Here is a 20,963-nt window from a genome sequence, read left to right as displayed (position 1 = left end):
GCGGTCAGTGCGGCCTTTATTCTCATTAAAATCAGGAAACCGACGGCGGAAGACGAGCGGAGAGCAGCAATTGATGAGCTCTCTGGGCAAAGAATAAAACGGAGACGGACAGAACGGAGAAATGCAGCATGTGTAGGAAGAGAGGGCGGAATAATAATAAATCTCCTAGAAAGAAAAGCAAGTCTTTTGAAGTGAGCTGGCAAATAAACCGACCTGCTTTGATAAAAAGTAATATTGTTAGAGACGCCGGGCCAATGTACATGGGTTTTGTGCATGGACGGACAAAAAACTCGTGTTCAGCGTTTTGGAGATTTACCGCCCGAGAGTGTTTTTATAGCGAGGAAAAGATGAAAATTGTTGACAAAAATGCATCTTGGAAAAACCTTCGCTAAATGACATTCTGCCGCCTCTTTTACTTTTTTCCTTCTTACCGGCGTCACGCACAGCGCAATAAGAGTGTGCCGAGATTTTATTTTATTTCTGTGCGCACACAAGAAAGGCTGCGAGCTTTTTCCTTCTCTCGGTTATATTATTATTCGCCAAAGGTAGAGAGAGACGCGCTCTTTGAATTCTCCCTCGCTCGAATTGAAGCATTTTTCGTCTCCTCATTCTTTCTTCGCTCTCTTTATTATACAAACTTACGTGCTAAAAGCTTTTTTTATTCTGTTGAATCGGATTGAAAGTGTAACTCAAATGGAACTGTGAGAGTGTGTGAACCGTATAGAATGGACCCCCTAGGACATCACGCATGCATTCTTTAGGCAGTGAAAAAAAATGTCACATGTGGAAATCAACACACGTTTACATACCAATGGTCACACACACCATATTCTTAATATGCCAGGAAAACTACCAGAAAGAATTTATAAAAATATTTACATCATTCTAGGCTTTGGAATTATGAGTATGAAAATGTTTCAAAATATTCTGTTTCTCAATTTACGTAACAACTTTATTTATACGTTTTCCCTAATTTTCCGAGTTTTAATTGAATTTTTTATTCTTTGTGACTCAAAAATATTAATTTCTCAATTTAAAGTGTCAAAATTTTGGTTTGTATTCCATTCTTTAAAGCCAAGTGTTTCTCACACAGTTTCAGTAAATCCACGTAAAAACCTCTTAAAAATTAAACCCTGAAACTGCTTTACTCTTAACAACACAAACAAAACACTAATCTACACTAATTACAGCAGAAAAAACACACGCACACTAAAAATTATCTGAGAAATAATCATTCAGGTTTAGTTTTCCAGTTACAATATCAGATTTTTTTTAATAAATTTGTAATTTTATGTTTAACATTTAAAAAATCTATTTAGATACATCAGTGAAACAAAGAAAGATAAAATCCTTGTTGATCAACTGTTTAATTCAATAAATTGTTTTCCATCAATAAACATGAAGGGAAATTTATATACATTTACAATCCATAATTATTGAGTAAACTATAAATGTTCAATTAAAAATATAAAAAAATTAGAGTTAAAATTTATATAAATAAGAAAAATTATAAATTAATTTAATATAATATTGTAAAATATTTTTAAATATTATAAAGTTTTTTTTAATTTAAAATAAAACTAAAAACTTTATAAATATTTAACTTTTAAAAAATTAATACAAAATTTTTCTAATGCTTTATTCATGTAACGAAAAAGTGCATCTTTACATCACAGGAAAACCATTATTGGGAGGATACATTGATTTGTTTGTAAAGCAAAGATTTTGTTTTTACTCCAAAAATAAAAAAGACCGCTGCCTTGTATTTAAAACTTCTCTACTTATTGCTGCGGATTAATATACAAGAAACTGAAAATTCCTCCATTTCGAGTCAGAAAAGAAACTTGGCACCAACTAGATCCCTCTGAAACCAGACGCTCTTTTTTATTCGCGCGTTTTTTTTTTCGTGCAAAATTTATGCGGTGCCAGATAAAGCCACCTGCGAGAGTGGTCCCCGGTCTGCAATTTGGTCGGCGAGAACAAGTCGTGACTTCACGTGGTCGGCATTTACTGGGGACCATCAAGTACGGCACACCGACGAGCTAGACGTTGACCCGGCCAGAGTGACCTTTGGAGAACCCTGCTGCGTGCGAGCAGCGAATTCTCAAAGGGCTGATTTCTCGCTCGTGCGCGCAAAAAAAATATTGTTTTCCTCTAATGACTGTGAAATGAAGTCATTAATATTCGCTGCGGGCTCGGCGCGGCGTAATTGACGGGGCAGACAAAAGGAGGAATTCATTAATAGATTGATATGGGCCGCGAGTGGCAGACACGAAGCGTTTCAATCAGCGGCCCACCGTGGCGCACGAATTTTTACTGCCGTCTCTCGGCCTCTCGTGATGAGGATGTTGATTGATCTTAATTGCGGTGAATTTCAAAGGTAAAATAAAAATAAATTAAACTGAAAAAAAAAACGAAAACAAAAATTTTCTCTTTTAAAGGATTTCATGAGTAATTATCATTTAATTATTTAATTTGAAAGAAATCAGAAATTTAAAATCTTAAAAATATAATTTTTAAACATGGGGGTTCAGTGAAGAGCAGCCTTTTCCCGCCAAAATCATTTAAACCTTGATGTGAATTTTGATATCAACTTCTCAAAGTAATATTTTGGTTCAAGTTAATTATTTAAAAAATCTAAGTATAAATTCTTTTAGTTCAAAAGGTGAACTTTTGATGAATTCCAATCTAATTCCTTGTGGGTCCAAATTTTTTAATCAAAATTAATAAATTCAGTTAAGAAATTCCAAGTTACTTTAAACTCTAGAATAAAAATCGTTGCTGGAGAAGGCCTTTAATTGTATCCAGATCTATAAATTTTCATTAGCTGACAAAAAAACGTTCACTAAATGTGGCGGAAAATTTGATAATTTGAAATAAATACAAAAACTTTTAATGTGAATTTCCAATTCCAGTCATAAATTCAAATTTATCATTTTTTTGTTGCTGACAAACGCCAAAAACAGAGACCGCGGCCGTTTCCCCTTTGCCCGTCGGCTTAATAACCCTTCAAAGCACGCGGCTAAGTTTAAAAAATTGCTCCTCTGTGGCGAGACACATCGCAGAGGGCAAAAAGCCCTCTCTGCGATTCGAGCGGATAAATTATGCGCGGGCGGTGCGCGACGTGAGAATTGATAAACAGGAGCCGGTTGGGGTCGAGGGCGCTCAACTGGTGAAATGCAAAAGTTTACTTTTCACCTCATAAATCTGGCCGGGTTAATTCCAGACTGGTTCGTCGTGCGATGCGAGTGCAGCGCGAGGGCAATCTGGTGACACTCGACTGGCATTGCAAATTGCACTTTACATGCATTAAAACTGCGCGCTGCCTGCCCGCTCTGTCGCCCACGTCTGCCTGCCTTTTTCATGCAATTTTAGATTTATATGTTGCTCGTGGGGCGTTGGCTGCTCGGCGCCTCTCTGCCCCCACATTCGTTTAACCGCAGCTCGAAAAAGCGCACACATATTTGTTTGGATTAGTTACATTTGCAAATGGCACTAAAACATTTTATCTTTTGGTCGGACAGAACGTCAATATTTTTTTATAATAGAAAATATTAATATTTTTGTTTAAGCTCATGAAGCGAAATTACGGTTTTAAATTGCCATACTTATTTATTTTAAAACTTTGATAGTAAATAAAAGAAATAATTTTAGTTTTAATTTATTTAAATAAATATCTTTTTTTCCAATTGAACCATAAATAAAAAATATAAAATTTTGAGGTTGCCAAAAACCATGGTAGAAATCACAATAATGATTAAAAATAAAATATAAACAAGTTGTATACAAATCACACAATATTAAATTTAACTTGAATTAAATTCTTGAAGAAGCGGGTCTTTTTTCATTCTCAATCAGTACAAATATTTAAATAAATTATGATCAAGAATAAGTAATTGCAATCAATTTCAATATAAATTTGGCTTGAAGCAATATTCGTTTGTCAGCTTAATAAAAATTATTTAAACTCTCAATGGATTATCTGAGCATCGCGGAATTGAGAATCTTTATTTGTGTTGCTTTTGAAGATCTGCAATACCTTAAGATATTTTGAAATACGAAATACGATAAGTGGCACCAACTGGCACTAGAAAACTAGAAATGATATGCGGAAAGATTCCCAATATGACATGTAAACATTATTTTCTCACGACCCAGCTCTCCACGATGCATATGTTTGGTTTGGCCATTGGTATTGTATTCTCAACATGAATATTATAAAATAAAAATTAATAAAATTCTCCGTAATTTTAATGTAAAAATATAATTTCGATTGAAACATTTTATACAAAACCTTTATTGAAAAATAAGTTATCACTCAAGGAAACGTTCAAGAAAATAAAATTTAAAAACAAAACAGGATTTTCTTTGTGTTGATAAAGATATTTTTGTACCACAGAGGAAACAGTTAAACATTTTTTTGTCTGCAAGGAAAATGCCTGTTTTTGTTCACTTCACAAAATCTCCAACAGAAAAAATCTAGAGAAAAAATACAAAAATAAATATTTTCCTCGTCTTTTAATTAAATTTGCATATCTACAGAAGTCTGGAGATGGAACTTAAAATTATTTTTACATCTCTCTTTTCAGATTCTGTTGATGGAATAATTTGTTTACACGTGTGCAGTGAAACATGCAGTTTTTCCTCCGACAAGTGGGGGCTTGCAAATAAAAGCATTTTTGCGAGGTCAGCCAACATTCGCAGCTAAATGCAAATTTGGGTAAGTGCCGAGAGGAAAGAGCGCCGGTATTGGGAAATTATTCTTATCTCTCACTTTAGCAACATATCTCCGAATACGACTCTTTCCGAATAATATCCCTGGCTCGCTCTGGAAAGAGAGAGGTAAAATTAAACGAGAAAAAGAGCCTTTTATACAATTTGACGGGACGGCTGAAAAGGCGAACGTGCAAAGCACGCACATTATGCAAATCCGCGCCGTAAATGAATGAGAGAGAAATGAATGGGCCGAACGAACGAAGAACGGCCGCACCATTAGTACGAATGTATGCGCCCATTAATTACAACAGCGCCTCCTTATATGAGTTTTGTCATGATTTATAATGGGCATAATGCTCAAGTGACCACGCGAATATAAAACACATCAGCCCCTGCAGCCAGCAGAGGAACCGGCTGGACGCTTCGGAACAGTTAGACCCGAAACTACACCACCATCATTCATCAACCGGGGGTGGCGTGGGGCGGGGGTGGACGCGTGACGGCCCTTGTCTCCCCACCGATGATGTAATATATAAATTACGTGTCAACTCGAAATAACAAATGCAAAGTTTAATTTTTGGCCTCCGCGCTTGGCTTGCTCATTCCAGCATACATTCCTCCACATTTTTTGTTTCAAACATATTTTTTTATTTTTTAACCTCATTCATTGTCTATGCTATTTTTTGGGGGATTTTTCAAATTTCTAATTGTGAAAACTATAAAAACAAAAAAAAAATTATATTTATACAAAATTAAAAAGCAATAATTTTGAGACAATAATAAAATTGTATTTTTTTACATAATATTTTTTGTAAATCTTAAATAATAAAGATGTAAAAATTGGTTGTTTAAAAAACTAAAAAAGCTATTCACATTTAAAATTTATAGCCAATTGTAGAGTTCAGAAAATAAATTATTACAGGCACAGTGGGAAAATAATTATGAATGTACTTGCTAAAAAAACTAAAATCTGGAAGGCAAACAACACAATTGTTTTGCATAGTTTTGACATTATGACTGAATAAATTATTTTGTAATATTGAGACCATATATCCAGGTGGTGACATTTCCCAGCATCAAATTAACCAGCAGATTTTCTTTACTTCTTTCTAGTGATATATAAATCAGAACAAATTAACTTCCCTTATCAGGCTGAGATTAGTTGAGACCTTGGAGGGAACGAAAATTTTGTAAAAATTAACCAGCGGGGAACTTTGAGATTGAATTTTTTTTTAACAAAAAATATTACAATGGGTTAGAATTCTTAATTTTAAAATCATCAATAGTCGTGAATTGTCGAAGAGAATTGTTCCAGATATCCGTTAAATTTTGAAAAATTAGAATGAACTTATTATCTTCCATAAGCTTTTCAAAGTTTTTTCCGGACTAAATCCTGCACTATATCAGATCGTATCATTTGTGAAACTTTTTTTCCCACTTGGGGACTAAAAATTCTACTCACTCTCGGCGGTCTCCACCCCAACTTGATTACCTGCGTGGATTATTTGAAAGTCAGCAGCTTTCTTTCCTCCACCCCAACTGCAACCAAGATCGAAGCGAAATGCAATTCGGCCGGTGCACCTTTATATACATAAAAAAATGAATGCACATCGGAGAGATTCTTCCGCCCCATCAAGGTGAGACTTTTGTCTATCCATCTAGAGTTTTATTCTGGGCGCCAAAGGGAGGATGAAAATAAAAAAAAGAAGCGTTCCCCCAACTTCCGAAATTTTCTTTCTTATATATTTCCCAAACTGCATGACTTCCTGCTATCGCGCCCCCGCGTGCATTTTTTTTATGACACACCAGCGGGCAAAAATAACAGTAATCATATCTTGCAAAGAAGTTTGTTGTCTTTTTTGTAAAAGAAAGAACAGTCTCGCGCATTAATAATTACGTCCTGGGGGCACCGGATAAAAAACCAACCGCAACCCCGCCCAGTGGTGTTTATCATACACATTTTTCCTCAGCGCCACTTTTTTATACGCAAACCCCCTTAAACTTTCCTTTTTCCAGAAAAGCATATTCTCGCTTGATATTATTACACGACGCCAGCACGGAACCATTATTACACACACACACATAGGCGCCTGCTGCACCTATAATGCAAGACAAACAATCTACCCTTCTTTTCCTCCTTTTTTCGTTACACGCCCCTAAAACATATAACAATAACAGTAGTGGCGTATAAAGCCATTCAAATATGCCTCCTCCTCGCCGGCTTTTAGTGTTTGACTTGGCCATGATATTATTGCGTGCTTGAGGGAGATATCATGAAAGAGCAAAGACTGAGCCCCACTCAAGAACGCAGCTTTTGGCTATACCGTCAAATAAGGGCGGGGTGGGTTTTCTCATCGCAAGAGCACTCAAGGGTGTTAATTTCTTTTGTAATTTGTTTCTTGTCCTTTTCATTAATTTCTCTTGTGTATTTAATTAATTAAAAATTCATTCTTTAATTTCATATACTTCACTCTGCTTTTTTAAACGCCAAAATAATCTAATATCTTGTTTGACATCATAAAATTTTACAAGTTATAATTACAATTCAACAATCTTGTATTATTTGATGTATTCCACTTCCACGAGATTCGGATTTTACAGATTATAGTATTACCAAATATATTTTTACTGTGATCAGTATTAAATGAAGAGCAAAAAAAAAACGTAATAACCAACATATTAACTGTTACGTTTAAAGCATACATTACTTGCAGGCAAATTATATTTAATTGATATTAATGATGCAAAAAACCATTGTCAATTTTTAGAAAGAATTTAATTTCATGAAAAATTATATATTGAAAGAATCCAATTTAAAAAAAAAAGTAAATGCAATGAAAATATAATTATTTTACAAATGAAAAATAATATTAAATTGGGATTTGAAATGTTAAAATATAATTTTAATTAAAATTATAAACAAAGTTTAAATTTCAGTAGCTCTATTATCTTCTCCATTTCCTCGAGATGGTTTGAATAATATTATTTAAAGTTTTCACCTAATTCACAAAAATAAAGTTATTATTTAATTTTAGTATTCAAAATAAATAGAAAATGATATAAAAATCACAGTTTAAAATTCATTTCTTCTTAAATTTGTCTCTTCAATGGGCCAATTATTATTAAATTTGTTAAATTGGCTGAATGCTTCTTCATTTAACTACTCGAAATGCGAAAGTTAGTTCAAAACTTTAAAGTTTTGATGGTATTTCATAATAAATGGCAATATATTTTATTAAAATAGTGGAATTATTTTAACCGCTTCTTTTTTCATCATTTACGAAATTTCACAATCTTAAAATTAATTTTGCAAGAAAAACTCGTCCCCTGCACTACGGTAGTTTGCATTCTCGCGATAAAACCGCGAGCAACTTGATGATATTCATAAGGGAAATTGTATTTATGCAAAGAGCATCTTGCGCGATAGCTGAGGAGCATATTATGCGAGATAGCCACCCCTTTTCTCTCCGTTTCCTCCGCTCTTCCCTTATTCTCTCAAACCAATTCCATTCATCCGCCGCGCTCGCACTTAGGGTGTCATTATGCTCTATTAAATGCACCTGCGTGCACGTAAATGCAGCAGCCAATTTTTTTAAATCGACCCCGCATTCACAATTTAATATCGGCTAAAAACACTGCATATGCGAGAGAGGGAATTGTAAGTTCTTCTCGCGTGTATGTGTATTTTTGAGCGCAATATGCAGCATAATGGTAAGCGTAATTACCGTTTCGATGTCTATCAGCCGGTAATCATCATAAAGAGCGACGCCGAGATATCATTTCGTGTCGCGCGCGAGAAGAAATAAGTGCGCGGGCGGAGAGAGAAAGAGGGTGTGCATGCGTAATGTAATAACACGAATCGACAGCAAATATAAGGGGCGATCGGCCTGTTATTAACATTCAAATTGTTTTCTGCCGTTGAATTAAATTGCTCCTTCAAAACAAATTTACATGCGTTATTACGAGGAAAAGGGGTGTCACAAATTTTAATTAAGAGATGGATTATAAATAATGAAATAAATTGCCTTAAATTTGAGCAGCGTTTTGCAAATAAAAATTTGTTTTAATACAATGATCATGGAAATGAATTTTGAGAGTGCTCTTTTCCTTCGAGTGCAGGAAATCTTGTAATAAATTACATGAAAAAGCTCTTTGCTAAATTTATTCAGAGCGCAGTTCCATCACGAGCTTCGCCATTTTTGATGTTTTCCGTCAATGGGCAAATAATCCACGTCTCTCTCTCCATCATTCAAAAGAGGAAATTAAACTTGAGAACTCTCAATTTTCGCATGCAAATTTAATTAAGGTAATTGAACTTCGTTTTAATTTTGCAGGGAGAAAGAAATTTTTTATTTCTGTCCGCAGCTGGAAAGAAAATAAATTGCCTGCGTTTCATTAGGCGCAATGAGTTGCTCACCCGACCGCCACCGTCAAAAGCAGGAAAAGAGTTGTAAAACCAACTGACTGCGAGTTTCGAACCAAGAGACGGTTCTCGGCGCGGCAAAGGTCTTTCAATTTATTATTATGAGGGCACCTGCGTCGTGAAATACTGTTGTCGTATAAGACGCTCCACTTACTCGTGGAATAAGAAGAAGTTTTGCCAGAGGGAAGAAATTTCTTCTTCTCGCGCCGTGGCAGACAACCCCATTCTCCCTTCTTTAGTGTTATTATTTCGTGCCGCGTGAGCCGGGGTCGCGCTATTCATTTGAATTAATTCCGAAAATGGTTTATTTGCACCCATTTGAATTTCTCCACGTACTCGACATAAACTCCAGAGAGAGGTGAGCGCCGCCGTAAAGCACAAAAATGTCGCCACATTCCTCTTGAATTTCAAATTATATGATATGCACATCGCAGGAAAAAGAGGGAAATTTTATCATTTTGAAGATACCAGGCCGGGGACAATTTTTTTTCAACTTTTTTCGTAAAGTCAAACGTGCCCGCTTTTGACTTCTTAGATTTCTGTGTGTACGTCAAATATAATCTGGTTCCTGGCGGAAATGAATATATAATTATAACATGATTGCAATTTGTATTTTTTTTTTTTTTGCCAATATTACGAAAGTTAAATTAGTTTTCGGTGGAAAACGACAAGGAGGAAAAGCAGTCAAATAAGTATAAGGTGGGGAGTTTTCCCGGTAGTGGTGAAATTTGATAATACGGTTATGGTGTCACACTTCAATTATATAATTATTTTTACTCTTTTCCTCATAACTCATCAGACATATTATATATCGTTTTAGGCTGTCTCATAAAAATAATCATGTTTCCATCCTTATTTTTTTTTTAACATAAAAGTTCTATATAAACACGAGAACGAAAAGCCCACACACACAAAATTCATTTTAGCGCTTTTATCAATTTCATATTCTGTTAGATGCAAATATTGACTGTTAGTCTTTAAAAACAATTCAGCGCAAAGAAAAGTAATTTGAAGAATAACAAGTTGACGATATTAAGAATTAGAAAAAACTTTATTTGTAAAAAAAGAGTTTGCCAGTCGGACCTTTATCAAATAAAAATTCATACGACAATTATTTCTTTTGCAAACTCAACAGTAATGTTTTTTTTTTTTTTTTTAATAAATAGAAATCAGAAATAATAATGTTAAAATAATATTTGTGGATTTAAAATAGGCATTGATTTAAGTTCTAGTCAAATAAAAGCATATTGATAATTTTTTGAATGTATGTATGATGTACCTGGGCAGTAATTGCCTTCTGATACAATCAATAAAGACTTTTTGCAACTTAAAACACCATCAGAAAAAATTCTAAAGTGACGACCAAACTAAAAAGCTTAAAGCATCCTCAGAGAAGGGGCACGCGAATAATCACTCTCTTTTTCTCCCATTCCAACTCCTCTCGCCACTCCCTCTGTTCAAATAAGGTGCAAAAATGTAAAAGGGATAGTTCAGCTGCGTGCATAGATAAGGCGCCCATAGTCAAATAAGTTTCCCTTTCCTTGAATAGCTTAAGGGACCGGGACCATCAGAGAAGTCTGCAATATGAAATTTACAGGCAGCAATGACCCAAGAAATACCCGTTTGTTGGATCATTTTTATTCTTTGATCTAAAATGTATTGATTTTCAAAGATATAAATTTGAATTTAAAGTATTGTTTATTGTAAAATTTGTGCAAACTTTTACAAAAGAGGTAAATAGAAGCAATATTATTTAAATTACATTAAATTCCTGAAAAGAAATATTAAAAAAGTCTAAAATATTCCATAAACCAAAAGAATTATTTTTTCCTGAAAGTCTAACAAGGTCATTTTTACTCTCACGAATTTTGATCTAAAATAGAAAAATGCGGAAAGACCCAATGTTGGAATTAATTTTGTAGCATAATTATGAAAATAATCAAAAAGACCTTCACTTGCCTAATATCTAAATAATTTAAAATTTGTAAATGGGAACCTGATGGGAACGCTGTTTATCATTTCACATTGAATAAAATATTGCTTTATATTTATTTTAGAAATTTGAAACTGAATTAATTAAAAAGCTTGCGTATACTGAAAAAAGTTGTCCGAGTTGTTCCTACACACTCTGCGCTCAAAAGTCAAAATCACTGGCTGTGCTGCAATTTCCTCTTGGGTGAGACAGAATAAGCGCTGGCAAAATAAATTATTCCGCCTTTTGGGTCTCGCGCGCAGGCAAAAGTGATCAACTCGAGAAAAGGGTTGGAACGACGAGCCATTCAGGCAGCAGGGACTGCGCGTTAGTTATTATCACTGGGAACAGAGTCAGTTCATTCCGAGTGACAGAAACAGCTCTGTTATTTAACAACACAGGCCACTCGCTCTCTCTCGGCAAATGACAAATAACACTTCAGCAACAGTCACGCGGCTCAAAAGAGACACACTTTTGTCGAGAGGCGGCTTCGTTTCAATTTTCAACCCTTGCTTGCAGGGGTTGAAAGTGGGGCATTTAGCGACAAATTTTATTACCCCCAAAAAGTGTTTGGAATAAAAAACGCGTTTCCCAAGTTTATTTTACGACTCCGCCGTTTTCCCATTGCCTAAATTGTTTTGTTCGTATAAAATAAGTTTATGGCGCATAATCGCTTGTAAATTGGTCGACGCCGCTGGTCATTCGCAATTCCGTGGGTAATTAGATGCAGGCGCATATCTCGTAGCTCTTATACACTCGCCATTAGCATTCACATGAATGCATATACAAGGTAGCAGAAACGTGTCGGCGGCGATGTTGTTATGGAAATGGAGACGGAAGGGTGTGCCATTAAATAATTAGAGACGCCTGACTAATTAATATAAATCCAGCAACACGACGGACAGCTCTCGAGAAATGTTTAATTCACGACGTGCGAAGAGAGATGAAGAGAAACACCAAACATTTGGCATCACTGCCCTTTATTATTATTCAAATCAAAACAGTCTCACGATAAAAGGTGTATTTTCTCTCCTCTCCAGTTTCTCCGAAATGCGCTCTTGTTTAAGTAAATTGTTTAGAAATATATTTTTCCTTGTTTGAAAAAAGGAAATCTATAATTGATAACATTCAGAATTTTTTTAATAATTTTATATATTACATCCCTATTCTAGTTCCATGATATTTGGGTTTTGCAATTAATAATATGTATATGTTAATATTTTAGTGTCATCGGTCACAAAAAAGAAACCAAAAAAATGCACCGTAAAGATCTGATCATAAATTCACTTTACTGGATAAACATTATTTATAGTTTTATTACTATCACTTATATGTAAAAATTAATATCAATTGCTGAAAATTAAATAAAATTAAATTAATGAAAAGTATGCTAAAAGACTAGAATTATAAAAAATAATTTGAATAATACGTGAAATATTTTACAGATAAAATCAAATTATAATTATGATAATTATGTTATATCTTTAAAATATTAATACAGTAAAATTATAATAACTTAAACAAAGTATGGCAATTTCTGTATATCAATTATTTTTTATTTAAGAAACAAATGCCAAGCAGATTTCTCATCAAATTTGTGAACATTTTAATTAAAATTGAGCCACTTTTTGCGCGCTAATCAATAAACGCGTTGAAATATTAGTTCAATTAGAGGTAATTGCATTTCTTTGTTTGTCCATCGGCGGCGGCGGCGTGCCTTTGATTCATTAAAACCATCTCTTTCTTTCTATCTCCGGTAATATATTATTGAGAAAAGTGAGATGGATGAAAACGAGACGAGCGTGGCATTTGGAATAATCAATGTGAGCTGCGGAAGATGGATTTTCATGCATACCGAGGCTAAAAAGAGGATGAGAGACAAGAAAGTTTTTTCACCATCTCCGCCGGTGATAAATTCTGCACCGGTCGATGTATAAAAAAGCCATAGGGCTCCTCACTGTCTGTAAAAAAGGGTTGCGCGGAGAAAGGCGCGACCTACACCTAATGGATTAAAACTATCGATGCCGGTCGGCGTTGAGTAAATTATTTCCAATGGCGACGATATGGCCCCGGTGAGTGCAGAGTGGATAAAAAATAAAAAGGGAGCTCTATCAAAGTCTGAAAACGGCCGAGGCTGCACCAAGAGTGAAAGAGGTGCTGAGTGGCGAAAATCTATCACTCTGCCGCTGACAGGATGACTGAAAGGGGTGCCCCCTCATCGCGGGCGTAATTAAGACTTCTTCTCATTTCACTTTGTAATTCGTTTCTGTGTGTATATTTTGCCAACGGAGAAAAATGGTGTTTTTCGCCAACAGTTGGAATTAAAATGAGAAGATGACAAAGCGAGCTGTTGAGAAAGGGACAGCTCGGCGACTGGAGATGAAAAAACGGATCATTATATATTTTTTTTCGTGAATTCTTGCGCCTGATTTTTTATACATTTACGGACTTCCGAATAGACTGAACAAGATATTGAAAAAATAAACTTTGGTCCTTACTCGCTTCCTATTAAATTAATTTTTGAAATACAATTTCTGCTGGATGATATTGGTTAATCCAAATAATTGTTCTTATGTGCACATTTCAACTTATTTTTGGTTTAATTTTTTACCATAATCTGCTGTTTACCTGAAAATTTAGCTGTCAAAAGATTGTGTTGATTCCACAATTGTAACACCCCAATTATTATTTCTGAACCTTTCAAACTTTTTGTAATTTATAATATTTAATTTTACTGCATTTGTCATTATAAACAAATTTATTGAAATAGGAATTAAATGCTAGAAATTATTTAAAATTTAGATATTTGTTTAAATTAGGAATATCGCATAAGATTGGAAATATTAATTAACATCAATATATTTTTTCACTGAAAGAAGAAATTTACGATTTCTTTTAATATTCAGCAGGGCCTCGACAAGATTTATTATTTTTCAGGAGATACAGGTAGAAAGCAAACAGGAATGTCGGTGTCCGGTTCCCAAGCAGTTTTAATTTCAATTTTACACGTAACGGAGAAGCCTATAATCAACGGCACTAAATCGATTGCCGAAGCATCGCCCATAAATCATAAAGGCTTGATTATTTTCTCCTATTTTGCATAAATAATTAAACTCTGCCGCACTCTGCTCCACTTGTACATACTGCGGCATCGAAACTACTCGGATTCTGCGCCACGTATATATAATATAATATTTTTGTTTACACCAGATCAACCCTTTACCTGGCGGTTTTGCATTAAAAGCTGCAGCGTTAGAGCAGAAAAGAGAGGTGAAATATCCTTTGCTAAAAGCCCCTCTCGCTTTTACACATAAATTATTCCTTTAGTTTAAACGAGCCTCTCCAATTACTGTGTAAACATGCACAGTTGTTAAAATAAATAATGATTCTTTTAGCAAAGAGAAGAGCGGCCGTAAAATATACTACTGGGTGAGACCTCTCGGATAGTAAAATGCTAAACTCGCGAAGAGTCGTATTAAGTAAGTGAGCGAGCACATCTGCGCTCACGGATTCGTCGATAGAATCCGGCAATCAAGATAAATGAGAGTTTTAAATGCCTATATTGACTGCCGAGTAGTCAACAAGCAGAAGCTCCTCTCGCGAAAGCACTTTGGCGCAGCCTAGCTATTAAAACAACACCTACTCGGAGAACGCCCGCCCGCCCGCCGACGGAAGATCTGCATAAATAAAGGCGTAATCACCGCGACGGCAGCTTTTCTTCTGTTTACTTAAAAGAGTGCCGCGCCGGCGAGAGTTTGCCGAGAGGAGTTTTCGCCGATCGCAAAATTTGCACCGACTTTTGGAGTTAGCAATCAGGCAAATGTGTTTCGCCGAATCTGCTGCGTATGCATTAAGAAGGGAAACTTAATTTTTTGAAGTTTGCTTTTAGAAGTTTTGCACAAACAGTCTTGAAAAAATTGGAATTGGAAAATAATATTTTCGCAAATGTGCTCTCAAAATCATAATAAAGTTATGTGGTTAAAAAATGAGTTTGCGTTTCACAAGACTCGCCAGAGCTTCAAGAACGTGATCATTTTGCAAACTACGTTATTTTGCTTGGTCGATACAATTTTTCTGCTGAGAGCACGTACTTTTTTTCTTTTGATTGAGTTTTGAAAAAAAAATTCAAGAAGAATCAAATTTGCATATTAATTCTGTTTATTCTCATAAATCTCATAAATAAAAGTTGTATATTTATAAAATAAATGGAAAATTCAAAAGAGGTTTCAGTAAAAAAATCAACAACAAAAAAATTAAAATTTGAAATAATTTGCATAGCTTAAAATTTATTGCTTGCAAGCTTGCACACAGAGGAGGAAATTATTTAACGTGTGCTCTTAAATTAAGAATTTTTTTATTTTAGATAATGAAGCATAAAAATAAATTTTAAATAAAAAAAATATGAAAAGTTATTTTTGTTTAATTACTATATGAGAATAAAGTACTTTTTTTATTTATTGTAGTGTCAATAAATAATTTTCAAACAAAATATTAACCCCCAAACCTTTGCTTCCTAAAAATAACTATAACATGATTTTTTTTAAAGCTCTTTTCTGCGCACAAATAAATCTTGTCCGAATTTAGAACATCATCAATAACAGCTGCTTTTCAATTTTAATAAGGCACTTTTTATCGCGCATAAAAATTTCATCTAGCTGGATGATGACAAACGACGCTGCGAGCTCTTGGTCAAAACATATGCATCACAAAGCTAACGAGTCAGAATCAACTCTTCCGTCCGCCCCCGCACCCATTCACTTAATTCTTGGCAAACTTTCAATTTTTCGCCGCATCACAAAGGAAGAAGCGGAAAAAATGCAAACGAGTCGCTTGGAAAATGTACATAATTTCGCTTTCTCCGGCGGGAAATTACTTCCGCCACGGCAGAGTGCAAAATAATGACGGCCCTAATTGAAAGCAGCCGGGTGTGCGAAAATTCTGCGCCACCCTCTCTCTCATTGGAAATTTCCTTCTTTCATTGTTTCTCACGAAATTGTGATTTATTATCGAGCGGTTAAGTTATGAATTTCGTTGAGGGAGAGATTTATTCGAATATAAATTCGCATTCAATTAAGCGCATAAATTATTCATGCGCCGAGAGTGCGATCCGTCTCGAGAGTTGTGAGCTCCGGTGCACACCCTCTCACTTCTGCAACCAGCAAAGCAGCCTTCCCGAGCTGGGAATTCCTCCATAATTAAAAAGGGCCATCGCTTGTGCACGTCGTCTTATTTTCCGTGCACACGTCGCCTCTTGTATAGACGGACGACGGGCCCGGTCGGTGCACCAAGAAAACGTAATTCTAAAGAGCCAGCGAAAGTCAAAAGGAGCTTTTAGCAAATTAAAATTGAAACAAAGCGGTGGCGGCGGCGGCGCGCCAACGAAAACTTGGCGTTCATTTGATTAAAAAGCGGCTTTGCTGCGTTTTGCTTGCGTGTGCGAAATTATATATGCAGAGAAATAATGTAAAATTCTGTTGGATACTCTGAAAAAACACACGAATGAAGGGAATTAATTTTTTCACCGTAATGACTATGCTTTTAATAATAAATTGAATTTATGAATTATGTATTTGGGCAGAGAATGCCCGGTGATAAATTAATAACCATTGAAACAAAATCAAATTTAATAAAAATTAAATCGCAATGACTGAGATTTTTTGCAAATATATGGAATTAATAATAAAATACCAAAGTCTCTAATGTTCAAACGCTTTAAAAATAACATAATATTTTCAAGTTGCTTCAGTACACAGAAGGAATTATTTTTATTAACAAATTATACTGATAAGAAGGAATTTATATACCTTTATTAATTGAGCTTTTCCAAAACTTTTGATATAAAATATTTATTTAAAAGCAAGTTCATGAAGCGTTTAATGAGTCAACAAGTCTTTTTTCGCGAAAACGTGAAAATGTTTGAATTATAGAAAAATCATTATTGTTACCACAAATTTTGAATCAGAATGAAAAAATCCACAAAAATTCATCGTCAAAACGAATGTAAAATGGGAAATAGAGAAGAAATATTTCACCTTGAATACCAAAAAAGAAAATAAACACCTTCAGAAAAAGCGCAGCTGGAAAATTTAAATTATGCATGCGTACTCAAAGTTTTGAAATTAATTCTATCCCATAGATAAAACTCGCCAGAACTCCAGGTGAAGAACACGCATCACTCACGCAACGCCTTTCTGTAAAGTTGGTCTGCAAACTTTCCTCTGGCAATCTTCTAGATCTTATCCAAAATGTATTGGCCGGCGCGTGATGAAGGTGTTGCGGCGCAATTTCATTTGGAATTCCGCACACAAAACTTCATACACTGCAGCAGGTGATAAGCTTTTTTATTCATCGCGCACACCGCGTGGCTGCCGGCCAGGCAAATTTGATTATTATAATAGCACGCGGCGGCAATTGAATAATATTTCCATTAGGGCCGGCGCAAATTCCCCAGCCGGTCGGCCGCGAAAAAAGGTGCTGCTCCACTTTAATAACGCACACACGCTTTGGCGCATATTGCTGTCAAGCCGGGGAGAGTGAATGGAATCCGAGAGAGCAGAGCAGAGAACATTTGAAATTCAAATTGTTTGGGCGGATAACACCGCAGGCCTCTTTTATTGTGTGTTTTTTACCTCGAGATATTGTCTGATATGGAAAAAAAATACGACGGAGGAGGAGGAGCAGCAAAAGAGTTCAAGCAGCTTTTTTCACTCTCGCGCGCGCGGCCGGGGGTGAAAAAGTGAAAAGTGCTCTTTGTGTCTGTTTCTATCCGAGTGTCAATCGACTCGCTATTGTCATGCTAATGAGCCGGCAATTGTCGCCGAGAGGGGAAATAATTGTTTTAATATAGAGCAACATGTCGGATTTACATTTTGTTAAACTATGACTTGACTATAATAAAAACAATTTGTTTGAAAGCAAAATCATCCAAATAAAAACACTGAAAGTTTAACAGCTTCAATCTTAGTTGGGATTAATGTGAGAACTGTCATTAATGATTTTCATTTAATTGATATTTCCAATTTGAGATAAATTTTTATAACCTTCATAAATGAAATAAATAAAAGCTGCAAATGATGACTAAGTTAATTTACTTAAATTACTTCATGATTGTGATATCAACGTATCAGAAGTGTTTGTTTATTTTTATTTTAGTTACATTAAAATAAGCAGTATATAATAGCAACAATTGTTACTGCCGAGTCTATTTCCCATTTAAAAAAATAAAAACTAAATATATTTTATAATAAATATATATGAAAAATTGATTATTAACTATTTAATAAAAATAAAAAAATTACAGAAATTAATAAATCTTTTCTTTGATTAGGGTTAATTTTAAACATAGTCAAGATTTTTATAAACTCTTTAAATTGTTAATTGTTTTCTCCAAATTGATGCTACTTTGCGTGTGTTTCTAATTTAATTTTATATTTTGTAGATATTTCATTCATCTTCAACAGCCATTTTTAATCAAATTGAAATAATTAACGCAGAGAAATTTGTTGTTTGGAAATTTTCATTACTAAATATTCTCATGAAAGGGATTGATACGAAATGAGTTTCGCCCCGTCAAAGGCCATTGTGCTGCACCCGCACAAAGCAGCTCCCTGCTCGCGGTATCATCTTTGCGGTTTCTGCGTGTGCCTTTGTGCCCCACCGCAAAACTCCAATCATTAAAACCGGCGCGGTATATTCACAAAATTGGAAACCTATAAAAGCCAAAAAGCTACAAAACATTCGTCAAAGTTTGTCAGTGGCAGAATAAATAACTGCTAAAAATATATGTCCGTATGATATTTTGTCGACATGATATAAAAATTTTCTCGTTGGGACGCCGCAGGCATTCATTAAAAACGCGTACAAAAAGCAGAGAAGTGACAAACATGGCGCACACTCTTAATAAAAATGCTGATGTTCATTTCGCAGGTGAGAAATGAGCAGACGGAATATTTTAGCAACGTCTCTCTGGCTCCGAAAAAAAAAGCAGGCGGACTTTTTGAATATTTCAAGAGTACACATCAGAAAGAGAAGAAGTGCCTCAAATAATTGCGTCACGCGTCCAAACAAACACAGTGAGTATTTTTTTTCCTTTAACAATATCCTCGAGAAACGAGCGCCGACCGCAATGATGAATGAATCGAGTGATGTCACGTTTATAACGACAACATACATATAAGCGCCTTATCTCTCTGTAAAAGTTTATATAGACTAGTAAAAATAGGTTTTTACAAACAAAGGCAACTTCATAGGCTCAAATATTAGAAAAATAAAATTCAAGGAAAAGTTGCTTTGAAAAAATAATCTTTTTTTAATGGAGCTTTTTTTCCAACTTAAAAAAAATGACAAATTTTTACTGTATTTTTTCTTCTAAAATTTAAGAAAGTTTTATAAGGAGACAAGAAACTAATTAAACTGAAAAAATTAACTATTTATTTTATATTTTCAAATAGTTTATTCAGAACGATGCAATTCCCAATATTTTGTCCGAATTAACTTTTGGAGTTAATAAAAAAAAATCAAATGGCTCACAATCAACAATTTCAATAAAAATATTGTTGTTGAACAAAACACAAAATCTATTCTTTTAAAATCGAGATAGAATTTCTTATCAGATGTATTAAATCTATATTTTGCAAGTCATTCATTAAGAACAAATTCGTGAGTGCGCCTAATTGAAATATGCATGTGCTGGTTGTGACAGTCTTGGCGCGAGCGTGTGTGCGAGGCATTAGAAGCCGCATTCGCGTCATGAACCCAACTCTGGCAGGCAAAGTTTAGTGTGGCAAAGAAGCGAAATGAATTGTTGTGGCGAGAAACTTTCGTCGCAGACCGAAGTTCTCGTTCAAAATTAACTCAACGAGCTTTGAATAATGCAATGGAACAAGACCTAATTGGAATTCAAATCACAATAGTCAGTCAAAAGCAAATAAGCAACCAGACAATTTTATGCGCTCTTGACTTTGGCAACTTAATTTTAATTGCATTTGTGATTTTTTTGGTGGCATGAAATTTATTCTTGATGTTTTATAACATTTGGTGTGATATTTGATATTTTCTAGCTATTGAAAAACTGGTCTGATTTGGTCCTTCTTCCAAATTCGCTTTAATCTACAATTGCAACATCTTAAAATGACAGAATTGAGTTTTTTTTGCGAAGAAAATTTCACGTCATCACACAAAAGTAAGAACGAAAATTTTTATTAAAAATTCCATTGGAATTTGAAGGTTCGCCACTATTTCCCAGAACATCTTAAGATTCTTTGTCTTTGGACTTTAAAAAATATATCGAAGACTAAAAATTGACGTTACAATCTACCTGAGAGCTCAGCAAAGAAAGGGTCTAGAAATAGAAACATTTTCAAAATAAAACCAATCCAAAATAACACGGGTGCATAATAGAAAATTATTTCGCATTCTCGTCTTTTTCTATTTATAATTAATATTTCCTTTACGGTGTGAAATTATGTTGAATAATTTGCTTTATTTTACTCTAGACAACTCCTAGAGATTTCTATATAATTTGCTGAACTTTCCGCCTTTCAAATGTTCATCAGAATTTGATCTGAACTGTTTCTAATAATTGAAGAAAAAAACCATTCAATCTCAGATTCTTGACTTTGATTCTTCATTAGTGCTTGCGAAATTGGAAAATTGCCTGCGAGTTTGCTTGTCAAAGGAATTCAAAATTAAAGGCAGCACAGCGTCCTTTGATGACATCTTCTCGTAATTGGGGGTACAATCTGTAAGTTCAACACTCCTATATATAAATTAACTATAACATTAGGCCGAAATTAGCGCCTGGCATGGAGCGTCTTGACCTTTCGAGCCTTGAGTCAGTCGGGCTATAAGAAG

The 20,963-nt window shown here is 34.7% G+C and overlaps 1 protein-coding gene across 1 annotated transcript in view; it reads right to left on the bottom strand.

The window, feature by feature from the left end:
• LOC132201006 (connectin-like) overlaps positions 1-20,963 on the bottom strand; it is a 154,058-nt gene that overhangs the window by 124,069 nt on the left and 9,026 nt on the right. The window lies entirely within an intron of this gene.

Source organism: Neocloeon triangulifer, unplaced genomic scaffold (assembly GCF_031216515.1).
Source record: "Neocloeon triangulifer isolate White Clay Creek 2 clone unplaced genomic scaffold, ASM3121651v1 ptg000014l, whole genome shotgun sequence".
Classification (NCBI taxonomy): domain Eukaryota; kingdom Metazoa; phylum Arthropoda; class Insecta; order Ephemeroptera; family Baetidae; genus Neocloeon; species Neocloeon triangulifer.
The sequence above is the reverse complement of the archived record's forward strand: the minus strand, read 5'-3'. Positions and strand labels throughout refer to the sequence as shown.